The sequence below is a fragment of the Passer montanus genome, unplaced genomic scaffold (assembly GCF_014805655.1).
Source record: "Passer montanus isolate IOZ18808 unplaced genomic scaffold, ASM1480565v1 scaffold10, whole genome shotgun sequence".
Lineage (NCBI taxonomy): Eukaryota > Metazoa > Chordata > Aves > Passeriformes > Passeridae > Passer > Passer montanus.
Genome location: NW_024356505.1, coordinates 6,327,510 through 6,340,652, shown reverse-complemented (window position 1 = coordinate 6,340,652; position 13,143 = coordinate 6,327,510).

The window sequence follows — 13,143 nt, the reverse complement described above, 5'->3', positions numbered from 1 at the left end:
GCGGAAAGACTGAGTATATTTTATTAAAATCTGTGTTTTAAAAAGGCAAAACATTGAGGAAAAACTTTTTTGTTTGGGGTTGTTGGCTTGGGAAGTCAGGGTTAGAAAAAGGTTATGTTATCTCTGCCTTTCCTACTTGATTCTTGAACCTGTTGTACAAGTTCAAGAGATTGCAAGTAGTCTGTGTTCCTTAAGGTTGTGGTAGAAGCCAGTCACTTGAGACAGTCCTAGTGAGAGGCTGTAACATGAGTGCAGTCCTCCCCAGACACCAAGGGTCTGCCTGAAACAGGGACACTAAGCTGCAGCTGAAGGAGGGCAGGGGGAGGGAAGAGGAAGCTTCAGGAATTTCACTAGGCAAATATATTAGACATAATCTAGTAATCTGTTTCCAAGCCATCTACTTGGCTCTGTTTGCAGGACTGATCATTTCTCAGTCTGAGCAGGCATGTTTTGGATGTAATTAAAAGATCTGTCTGGTTTCTAGGCAAGACAAAATGAATACCACAGTTAAACTTCAGAAAAGTGGGGCTGTACAGTACCAGGCTGGTTCAGGCTGGTTTTAGGTGCTGTTGAAAATAGTTGACTGTGAGCTTTTATTAGGCTGCATTTCACTTCTGTGTCAGCTGCCTAGATTAGCTAATCACTCAGCTTTTGGTACAAGGTGAGGACCTGGCAAGGGCACTATTTCTGTCCCAAAGGGTGGGATGTGTAAAAACAGATTGTGTGATTTAGGATGTTCTTTAAATAAGCAAGTAGGAAACTCCCTTCCACATAGCTAATAGAAGTGCTCATTACTTGGCAACACGAGCCAGGTTGAAAAGTAGGGACTCACTAATCAACAGCGAGTGTAATTGTTTCCTTGCTTTGTCTCTGAAGCTTTGGGAATCTCTGCAAGGCAGCTGTGTGCTGCTGGGAGAGGCACACTGGCACGATGCCTGCAAAAGGCACAGATGCTGCTAGAGGAGGCAGTTGGCTCCTTCCTTGCAGCAGAAGGTCATGGAATTTCACTGGTGATTTTTGTGGGGGCCTCAGAATGAAGTAATTAGCGATGGAGGAGAGTTATAGCTCGACTTTCTCACTTATCTCTGTCCTTGTAATGCTGCAGTTGTTCCCTAGCCTTGACCCAGTAGAGAAAAGTGACTGCCTGTGAAGAGTTCTGTACAGCTAATGAATTAAAAAGCTAGGCTCTAAAAATAGAGCCTGATTCCTACTCTGTTATCTACTCACTCTCCAAGCTGGGAAAAAACACCATATTTTTGTACATCCCTTTTCTTTTTCAGCAGACACAAGTCTAGTTCGGAGAGTATCAAGCCAAAATACTCAGAGTGATGGAACACTGCTGCAGCCACAAAAAAAAATCCAATTTGGATTTGAATTGGATGCTCTTTTCTGGGGCTTTGAGCAACCACCCGCTTTTTGATTCAGTCCTTTTAAAGTAATTGTTTGAAATGTAAAGCTGTATGAAAGGATGGAGAGAGCCTGTAGGTTGTTCTCTTTATGTGTCAAGGTTCTGAATCAGCTTCAATTTAATAATTACACACAGAGTGTTTAGGTTGCAGAGCCTTGCTCCCTACAGTTAGGAAGTGTCTGAGCTACAGTGCTTACACAACCTTTAATTCAGTGGCTATCCTGCTCTTACCTAATGGGCCAGAAGAGGCCTCTGGCAAAGCCAGGACTGGAACCTAATTCTTCTGGACCCATTGTCACTGCCTGAAATTTAAGAAAGGATGCTTTTCTTTGGTATCAAATGATATTCAATGATATAATTAAAGGCTGTTATTGTAATGAAGATGATATTCAATCTCGTTAAATACTGTCATCCCTCCATCATTCAGGGAAATGGAGAGCAGGGGTATCCTGGAGATCAGAGAGCAGATGAATGATTAAATTAAGCCTGGCTCTGATAAGACCAGTGCTGGCTGACACTGCTCTCTCAAATGGCAGGTACCCCTCTTCCAAGCCTTCTCAGGTCCCCCTGCACTTCCGGTGCCAGGCTTTGGGAAAACCTTTGCTAGTTAGTATGTTGAGCCCTAGCTGACTCCATAGGGGTTTTGCAGTCTGTATCTCCTTGCACAAGAGCAGCAGGGGAGTGCCTCTGGACCCAGGCTGGCTGTCCATGTGCAAGTTGAGGAGTTCTCTTGGAAACAGAAATGGAGAGGCACATGAAAGGGGGAGGCAGAGGGGGGGAACCGGAGGAGAAGTGAAAAAAAAAAATACAAGTCAGCTGGCTTTCAGTGGGGCTTGTTAGTACTCTGGTGCTGCTCAGGGACAGGAACACATGCTAGACAAGGCTACAGCTAGCCAGGGTTCCCTCAGGGCTCATCAGCCAGGCCTGTGTGGGGCAGTGCTCACAGTGTAAACCTGGCTGAGCAAACCTACAGCTCCTCAGAACAGCTCCGCCGTGTCTCTGGTATCAATCTGCCTTCCTGAAACACCAGGCAGCAGCTGCACTTCACCAAACCCAGAGCAGGAGGACAGTTCTCAGTGGGTGCTGTGAAATAAATGTCCTGTATCCAGTGCTCAAGCCCTCCATGTCCCAGGTCTTGTCACCAGGCTGTGTGTCAATAGAGCAGCAGGCAGAAACCAAGACCATGTTAACTCTGTGTTGAGGAGTGTAACAAAAACGAGTCGTCATCCCTCTCGTCCCTTGAGAGCTCATCCACCAAGCAGAGGAAGTAGCTCATTAGTCCAGTGTTCACTCATTCATTTATTCATACAGTTTTCTTGCAGCATTGTTTTTCTGTGACTAACAAGCAATTATTTGAACCCTTTCCTTGTATGAGAATTGCGGCCCTTCAACTCATCTGCTGTTACAATCCACCTGCCTCTCTCACGGGTTTCATGATTAGTCAGATAAGTTTAGATAGCAAGTTACACAACCTTTATAAATTATGTGTTTTGAGCTTTGTGTTTTCAGTTCTTTCACAGCCATATATAAAAAGAATGTGTTATAAATTGCTTTGTTTGCAACTATTTGGAAAGCAGTTTTGCCAAGGCACAGTTAAACAAAGTCATGGTGAACCTTTTAAGTAAAACAGAAAGTTTTGTATTATTTTCACTTTGCAAGTTACTGCTATGGGTGTTGGTGGGGAACATCTGCTTAAGATCTTTTTTACAGAAAAAGACACAAAGTAAGACTCAGCTACACAGGAAAAGTCAGTGTGAAAGTAAAGGACTTCTCTTGGGGTTTGTTTTTTTAAAAAATAGAATTATAGAAAATACTTGATTCAATTGGTTCTGTTGAATCTGTAGAATCTAATCTCAAATCTTAATCTAAGTGGTTTTTTTTCTGATAGATGCCTGTTAATCCTTTCTTAAGAGGCAGAGACTAAAAACCCATATATGCTAATAGTAAGATACTAAGTTTTTAATTTTAGACCAATGATTTGTGCTGGGAAGCTGATTGCTGTCCATTGTAAACAGCACTTTTAAAGCAATAGTTATACCATATCAATGGGAAACACAAAATAAGCTGATTACTATAGGTTACACTGAAAACCCAACTCTTAGATTTATGATTTAGGTTGCTGAGAAGGAAAACAGAAATGAAAACACCATGAGAAACTGAATCACTGTTCTGACTCCTGAGGCTAAATGAAAATCTCCAGTATAGTTATTATGTTCATTGGCTAGTTTAATAAAAAATACGAGAATCATAAAACTATATAAAACATATGGCACACATGAGTTCTATTTTCTCCAGTGATGGCCTTATCTGTTTAGAATGAAAAACTTCAAAATGCATCTCTAGCAAACAATCTCACCTTCTAGTAGGTGCTATTCTGACAACATTCTGAAATTTTAACCTGTTTTAAGAAAAAAAAAATTGAAAATAAGAAGTTTTGAACATGAATACTTCTGTTAGCCAAATTATGACAGTTGAAATGAACCACAGATATGAAACTTGATGGTTTTTGCAGATTCTGCAAATTGTGCTAAAATCAGATTAATTGCATTACAGCTTGAGCACTGAATTGTATGGTACTTTCATAGGAAGTTTGTAATAGCAATGAAGGCTGAAGCAATCTTGTCCTGTGCAGGGAGTCAGACAGAGAACCAGGGAACTGACTGCCTTCCATCTTCCCCACTTTGGCCCACACTGAAGTGGTAACCCTGGAGCAGCTCTTTCAGCACCCACCAGCCAACCCAAGCTGACTCATCTCATTTCTCCTGGGTTTATTTACAGCTCTGTGCAACAGGCTACTGCTAGCTGCTGACTTGGTTCTTTTTGTTGTTGTTGTTGTTGTTATTCAGTAGGAGTGAGATTGCCAAAGTTGTGGTTGTTTGGTTTGTAAAAGATGAGCTGGTCAGCTTCTTGTGCCAATGCTGTTGTCCCAAGAGCTGATTGTGACTGTCAGCACAGTGGGGAGGAGCAGAGGTGGGAGAGCAGTGAGGCTGAGCAGAGGTGGGAGAGCAGTGGGTCTGAGCTGGCTCCTAATTCCAAGATAGACACAGTGTCGTGTGTCCTGCTGCGTGGGATCTGTGACCCAGCACTGAATTAAGACTTGGCATTGCCTCAAAGGAAAATAAAACAAGAAAAAAAAGTGAATGGCCATGCAGGGCCAGCCCAAAGGTCTAATGGGCACAGTGCCTGCTTTTGACAGGGACCAGCCATGGGCATTTGGAAAAAGGCTGGTGAATGTAGAGCAAGTCCAGCTCCATGTAGCATGTAGCATCTCCAGATCTCTGAAGAGCAGAGTAAGGCTTTCCTCACACTGTGGTTGCCCTCGTGCCAGCAGCCACCCAGGACAGCTACAAGCTGTGACATCCAGCACTGGCTGGGAACTCCCACAGGGCTTCTGGCTCAGCAGGTGCACGGGCTGGATCCGCATGCGGGATGGCATCTGAAGGCAGATAAAGAGAAAATTATTGCCTTGACTCATAAGTGCCTCCTGTAATTTGAAATGGGAAGTGGAAATACAACCTGTTTTGATGGTCTGCTCCTGGAAGCTCACTGAACCAGAGACTTTCCAGATGACTCAGAGTAAGATGGTTGTTTGCTGAGAACTGCTGTATCAAGGATTTGGCAGGATTATATAACAAGCCATTGTCCTTCACCCCGATAATGTGTCTTCTCTGTGAGACTGATGCTTACAATTCACCAGTGTGAGGAACAGCAATAAAACAAAATGGCAAGTGCCTGGAGGCATCTTCAGGATGCAGCTGAGCTCCTGCCTGGAACAGATCTATTATTTTCTTCTAGACATTGCACTCCAGTTCAGGAAAACATGATAAAATTTCACTGCTAGTCTCATGATGCCACCCATTCCTTTGCAGTGGTCCTGTTTAGGTTGTGTTTGCCATAGTGTACCTCTCTGTATTTAGCAGAAGCACTAAAACTAGTTGTGGAGAATGTACCTCTTTCTTTGCTAAGGCTCAGACAGTGAACTCTTTGGGAACTGGAGCAAGGCTGGCTAATTTTGTGTGCTTGAATTTAGCTATGTCTCTTTAAGTGCCCCTCCTGGAAAAGAATGCACTGGATTGAGCTTTGGTGAAAATTATCAGTGTTTGTAGATGAAGGTTAAGAAGATCCTTTCTTGGATGCATTCTCCCAATTCAGGGGAAAAAACCAACAAATACCCCCACACAAGAATACAAACAAGCAAAAAAAAAAAAAAGTAAAACCCAGAAAAAGCAAGAATGGTCCTTTTTGTCAATGTCTGATATCAACTTTTTAAGAAGATAATTGATTGTGTCAGGGAACTCCAAGAGTATTTCCAGTCCTTGGAACTGTGTTTGAAACTAATTAACTCTGTTCCAGCCAAAACCAGCACAAGACCCAAGCTGGGAATTGTGTTTATTTGCTGATGTTCACGTAACAAGAGATGAAGTGACCATGATGATTTTATTAAAACTGCAAGCGTCTCACCAGGAGGTTTTGTTGGTTTGCCTGTGATCACTAGAAGGAATGAGAGAATTGGCTTCCTTCCCTCTAATTTGTAATGGTTTAGAGCAGAAAGTTCTTACTCTGACTTGATGCAGAGAGCCAGTTTTGCTGCATGTGAAGCTGGTAGCTGAATCTGGCTAAATGCACGTCTGCCTTTATTCACAAGGCTGATAATATCCAGCTCTGTTTCCATCCCATCAAATACAAATGGTGCCTTAGCAGGAATATTGTTGTGTCAGGAGTAATCTGGGCAAGTCGCTGAGGCATAACACAGCCAGACCCAAGATTCAGGACAGACAGAGAGGTCAGCATTTCCACTGCTTGTACAAGTGCCAAAGCTGCAAGTGCAGATCAGCTTAGATACACAGCAATGTTTGTACCCAGGGCTATCCCACCAACATATTTCTAAGGCCCTACAAGTACAATTTGGATCTCACGCTGGTGTTTTGGGGTTACACCCTTCTGCTTTCAATAGAGTTATTCCAGACTTATCTGGAATCTGAGTTATTTTCAGAAGCGTTGTGTACTTGCAAATGCCTCAGGTTTGTTTCTAGAAGGCTTTTGCTCTTACTATCAATGCCTTGCAAAAGGTTTTATGAGAGAGACTCCATTTGTTTTAACAGTTAAGTTTTTATAGCTGGAAGCAATTTTCTTTAGTGTAACATTTCAGGAGCCCTTTATGGCCAGCAATATTTCATTGAATGCCTGAAGATTGAGACCTACTGCATGACTTTATCATGTATAAAGCTTATTATCTGACATAATTTGGTGCATAGCAGGCTTATTTATTTAAAAGGTCACACAATCATATTTCACCCCTGGTAATGGTATTTTTATCCATTTAATAGGTTTATCCTAAAGCATATTTATTCCTAATGCATTTTACTCAGAAGCCAGTTAATAACTTTAACTCTTTAGGCTCTTAGCAGGATACAGAAGCCAGCTTTTCAGAAGAAGAGTTTGACCAGCTGGGCCTAATCCAGCAGCACACTAGATCCAATACAGAGTCTCATGCATCATTTCTTGATTCAACTCAGCACCTTGAAGCTGTAAGTCATCTTTTGGACTCCAAGTGTGACAACAATCAGGGGGAAAAGCACTGTGCTGTGTAGAGCCTGGAGCTGTCTTGGCCCTTGAGCTGCCAGCTATCCTTTGGGTAGTTACAGGTAATAAGTCTCAGGGCCAATATGCATTTTGGTTTATTTCCCAGAGAATTTTTTCAGATTTGACTATAGTTGCCTTTGTTTTGCCTGGATGTAAAACCAGTTCTCACTCTCTGGACCAATGCACAGGGACCAATGGCACCTGTAATGAAAGCTGCTCATTTTCTACAAACTTGTGCTATTTAAGGCCCAGATGCAAGTCATATTTGCATCTGTTGGTGACTGACCTGAGTTTTCTCTGGAATTTTCCTTGTAAAATACATCAGTAATCACAGTAAGCTTGTGCTGCTGCAGAAGAGAGAAGAAAGGGTGATACATAAAACCTTGCAGGAGCAGGGGCTATAATTTCTCTCTGTGTGTCCCCTTCATACAACCTGCAGAATTTCCCCAAAACAAGGAGAAGGCATCATTTGCATCTCTGCTCTGCCCAGGATGAGCTTTATGTTTGTGTTGTGACTCTACATCTCTCCAAGAATGAACATGTTTATGAAGAGAAAAATCAAACTGGGTTTATATTTCGGTGGCCTGGAGGGTTCAGAAGGGGAATGGTGGAGCTGAGCTATGAGAAGACTTCTGAAGCAATGGTTTTGATCTGGTGACAGCAGTGACACCACACCAGGGATGTCCTGGCCAGCACCATGTCAGGCAGCGCCATGTGAGGCAGTGATTGCTGCCAGCCTCCAGCTTAGCTAACTTCCTAGAGAGCATCACTGCTTTGAAATAAGGTGCTCTTCAGGACACTGTGATATAAAAGAGTTGGAAAAAGGCAGAGGAAGATACAAAAATCCAGGTTTAGAGGGGTATTTAGTACAACAGACACCAGAGTGGGAAATGCAGTTGCCCCTGGAGAGGTTTGGTTGGTGGGGAGAAGGGACTGGCAGCTGCCAGAGCATAAGGCAGCAGTTGTATGCTGACTGTGCCTGCAATACAACACTGCTGATGCCTTCTCTGAGACAGCGCAACGTGTCAGAAATCACCTGTGGCTAAGCTGTGGGAGTCTTTTTCAGTGAAGGCAAAGGGTAGCTCCTTGTACATCCTTTGCACTATCCATTCTGCTTCTCTTCCAAAAAATCCCATTTGGCCCAATCAAGTAGTATATATTCTCATCTTTGTCTCATTAGGTGATGATTTGATTTTTGTATAAATAGATGATATACTGACAGATTAAGGAACTTATAGCACAAAAAGAAAAAGGTGGGCAGTGATATTACTGCCATATAAGACAGGCTTAATTGACATAGAATTAATGCTTTATCTTTCTAGACTAAAAGTCCAAGTCATCACCTTCCATTAAAATCTACAGGGGCAAACGAGGCTAGTGGTAATACATCACTATTGCATGAGGTTATTTCCCATCAATTTGACCAGCCCAGGCAACCAGTTGTACTACCAAAGTCTGTGAAGAAAAGGCACGCTTGCAATAATGCTGGGTAAGAGGAAAAAGGTGGCAGGGTTATGTGCTTCAGGCTATAAACTGACTGCTGAGGAGCTTAATCAGGAAGAGAGTTACCCTATGGGCAAGTTAGTATATGACTGTCTATTACGAGTTTTTATATCTTCCTCTAAGGCCCTGATACCGAGAGACAGGATGTGAGTGCAAGGGGATGGTTTGTGAGCCACATCCTCTGCTTGGTTATACTTAGCTCTGTGACTGCACCACTCCCAGTACCTAAGCTAGCTGCATTTGTGTCATGTAGGCATGCCCTTAATGGGCAGCTTTAAATTATTCTATATTTAGCTTTTGCTTCTTCCTAAAGCATTCTGCACACATTCAGCCTATGAAGGGATGTGATGACAAGCTAAAGACCTCTGGGACCTCCTTATCAGGATTTCTGTTTGACAGAGAGAAAAAAGTGCACCAACTGAAAGAGTTAGAGGTATATATGTTAAATTGGAATGGAGAAAAAGTAGGGCAGGGGGTCAGAAAACACTGTGTAGGGCTTGACCCAAGCTGACTCTAATCGATAGAAAAATTTCCACTGGCTTCCAGAGGCTAAGATTAGTTAGATGACTTATGGCTATTTATATCATTTAATGTACAAAAGAAAGTCACAGTTACAGCTATCTTTATAAAGACTTTTAGAGGGCAGTATTTAAGGTAGTAACTGTGGATAGCAAGTGAATCTCTGCTTTAAAGAAACTGGAAATGCAAGCATGGGTTTGGTGTTAGTTGCCTCACCTAAGTGTACTTGTATGAACTAGTTCCATCTGCAGTTGTGGAGCACAAATTATTCAGGACAGACACACTACTGAGGGTTTCAGAAGGATCTTATCACACAAACTGACCAGAGTGAAAAAGAATGACAAAGAATTTTATATGGGGGAAAATATTTTTTATTCTATTTAAACCACTGTGCACTGTAAACAACCAGGGAAGAGAACTTGGACTTACTGTGGATCTGTGCAAATGTCAGCACTGTTCTGAGCATCAGTTAATAAGACAAATAAGAGGTTAGGAATTTTTCCTGAGGTAATAAGGAAAAAAAGAAATAGAAAACTTCAGGAGCTGTTGTGGCTTGAAAAAATGCTGCTCCTTGGCACTCTTCAAGTAAACAATTTTTTTCTCTTAGCAAAGTTTATGTTTTGGGATCAAACTGATGTTATTGTAAATGTGCCAGGCACTGAAGAAATCCAACTCATCCGAAAGCACAAACGCCTGCTAATAGAAACTCACACGTTCCTGGCTGATGTGTGGATGTTTACTAGGATTAGGAGGGCCTCTCCAAGGGGACAAAAAAGTACAGGCATTCGGATCTAACCTGAGGAACCACCAGCATTTCAGGCTGAGGAGAAAGAGTCATTGGCCTCTACATACCTCTGCTGAGGTGGCCAAAGTACATCCTGTCCCACCATCCATCTATCAGCTGCACTTAACTTTTAAGTCAGCATTAGTTGGTTGCAACAACATTGTGCCATCTCCCATCCAGAGGTAGCACGGATGGGAATCACCCTGCAGCCTCTGGAATTTAAACATGCTGCTTGAGCTGAGCTGCTCCATGTGTGTGGGCTGGGAGTAAAGAGGGATAAATGTTTGTGTTCCTTCCCAGGGGTGGGAAGGGATTTGAAGAAGCTGTCTGTCCCACCTTCAGTGCTTTTTCCCTTCTTCTGCCCCTTCATGTTTCAATGCCTCGCTTCAGTCTGTTCCCAGAACCACAAGTCTTCTGCAGACAGCAGCAGTAAACAGAAGCTGAAGGATTCTAAGGACTGACCAAACACACAAATTCCCAATCACTCCTCCACTGATCATTCAAGTGCCTGCCCAGCCTTCAGGTTGGAGAGGTGCCATGCCACTGTGAATGCCAGCAGTACACTGCTTCTCCACAAAGCCAGGATTTGTTTTGCCCTTCATGGAAAGCTGAATCACAGACCCTTGTGGGGACCAGGGAATATTCACTGAGCCTCACATCTTTAAGGTAATGTTATTTACAGCTCAGCAAGTAACACTAAAGCTTTAGCAGCCAAGCTAGAGTCAAAGAGAAGCCCCTCAAGAAGAAGTCCAGGCACCACAACTTGGCCAGCACCCAGAGCCACGAGTTCTTAGCCAGGTGTTTGCTTGTGTGGGTTTGGAAGAGGTAGGCAGAAAGAGGCTCTAAGAAAAATTTTACCCTCTTATTACATTGGCAGAGTAAAGTCTTTTTCCAGGTTAGTGGGCAGAATAAAAACCTTGATGCTGTCTAAGACAGTTTTCTTCTCCAAACATTGAAGTGCTTCTCATGATCTGCTGTGGAAGTCCACAGCTTTGTTCTGAACAGCAGAACTGGAGCATAGGAGTGGATGGGCCATTTCTGAGACCTTCTGTGGAAACTCCGGGACAGAAGCCACACTGTTTGCACCCTGTGGCCACCCACAGCCAGGTCTACCTGCTGGACCTTCTCAGGAAACACACCTTTTGGTGCCCTTGATGCAGACAAGGATCCTGTGTGAGGCTGGGTGATGGGCCCATTATTTGCTTTTTGCCATAAAAAAGTGCTCTTGCAAACCGTGTGTATGTAGCCACCTCAGGGAAGGAACCAGAAAAGATGGAGTATGGGAGCATAGAGAGCACTCCTAGGTCTGGATGGGTTGTTCTGAGACAGGAGAGGGAAGCAAAATAAATACATTCTTGAAGATAGATGGGGATTGGCTTCAGGACTGCCAAGTGTAGCACCAGAGGCAAGAGCAGGGTGAAACTGCTATAATGATCCCTGAGAGTCTCAAAAGTAGATAGTAAAAGATATTAGAGACTGGAATCTCTCTGGGAGTGACAAAATCACATCCTGACAGTAAATAGGATAGAGTGATATTGGGAGCAATAATGTGATGGCCTCTCCCTATGGCATCCTAAGAACCTGCGTACATTGCCTTTCCCATTTGTCCCGCCAGGCAGGAGCAGCAGCATTTATCCTTGCCCACAAAGGAAGTGAACAAGCAGTCCTTCCCATTATTGACCACTCTCAGGAATGGAGTCCATGCACCCGAGAAACCTGGAGCCTCCCTTGAGCACCACAAACTGCCTGCAGGCCAGGTGGACCTTTGGTCTGAGTGCCAGTGCCTCCATACTCATCTTTGGGTGCTTCCACCACCACCTGCAAATTGAAGCCTTGTCCAAAAGCAATAGTTCTGTAGGGTTTTTTAGCAGACTCAGTTAATACCCGGGATTGACAACCCACCAGTTAATAAACATTACTCAAACATCTGTTTTGTCAAAATCCAAATACAGCTTTAGGAACCCCAGAGACAGAGAATATACAGACAGAGAGGACTTGCTCTGCTGTTGTTCCTGACATCCAAGCTAGTTTTCTAATAGCATCTGATGTATTCACTACCTTCTCCTTTGAGTCTGTAGCCCAATTTAATCTGTTGAGAGGCTTGAGATGCCATGATAGGCTGATATCAAATACATTTTATTTGTGCTCTGTCCACAATGACCAGCAGCTGGGCAGAGGAGCAAGACAGAGCCCTGAGCATGAGAAGGGAGGGTGGGCCATCGTGCCCTGTACCTGCCCAGGGCAGGCAGCACTGCTCGGCTGCCAGTCATGCAGGCAAGGGACTAAACAAGATCCCAGAAGGCAGCACGGCAGGGCTTAGGAAATGCAGCTCAAAATTGGTATGAGGAGGAAAACTGGGAACATGAGGAGCTTTTTCTGTAGGAAATTAGGGCTGGGGGATGAAGGATCTGGAGATAGCGATGGATATTGAGTGTGGACCAAGAGGAAAGTTGTATGCCTCCCAGCTGCTGACCATGCACAGAAAAATGGGAAAGCTCACCCTCTTACCTTATTCTAGAAGCGATGAAGCTCACACAAACTGACCTGTTTACCTCATTTGAGAGGAGAGGAAACTCACCCAAATTAGGAGGCAGTAAACTACATTTAGCTGCGTTTAACCTCCACCTGCTAACCTCATTTACCTCCACTGCCTCGCTCTCAGTCTGGAGGTCAATATAGTCCACGAAGCCATACATCAGCCTCTGAACCCCCGGGGTCGGGGAGGGCCAGAGCTTCACTTTGGGCTCTGTATTAGCTTAATGGGGAGTCTTCCCCACGTTTCTGCTCCCTTTTTTGTTGCGGTGCATTTTCTTCCTGGGTTTCCTTGTGGGAGTGGGAGTATGGAGACCCCGGCTGGGACACCCCTGCTTTAGGTCCTCTGGGGGCACATCCCTGCCCCGTTGCGGGTGGTCTGTTCCCAGAGACATCACTGCATGGTATGAGGTATTAGAGGCTGGAATCGCTCTGGGAGTGACAAAATCACGTCCTGGCAGAAAACAGGAGACATGGAGATTGGGATCAACTGTGCGATGGCCTCTCCCTATGGCTGCAGAGGGAGAGACTATGGCTGCAGCGGCATGTGCGCGCTGCCGAGAGGGGTCTCTCCCGGATATTCCCTTTCCCGGCAGTGAGAAAACACGCGGCTAAGAGGGCACGGAGCGCTGACAGTTGGAATTGGGAGCTGTCAGATGCTCGTGTCGGGATAGGAGAGAGCTCGTCAGCTGCGGCAGTCACAGCGGTGGCATTTCCTGCCGGCGCTCGGCGCCGGAGCAGCTGACACACACCGCCGCCCCTCACCTTGCCCCGCGGCCGCGCCGGGCGAGCGCCGCTCCGGCTGCGGCAGCGG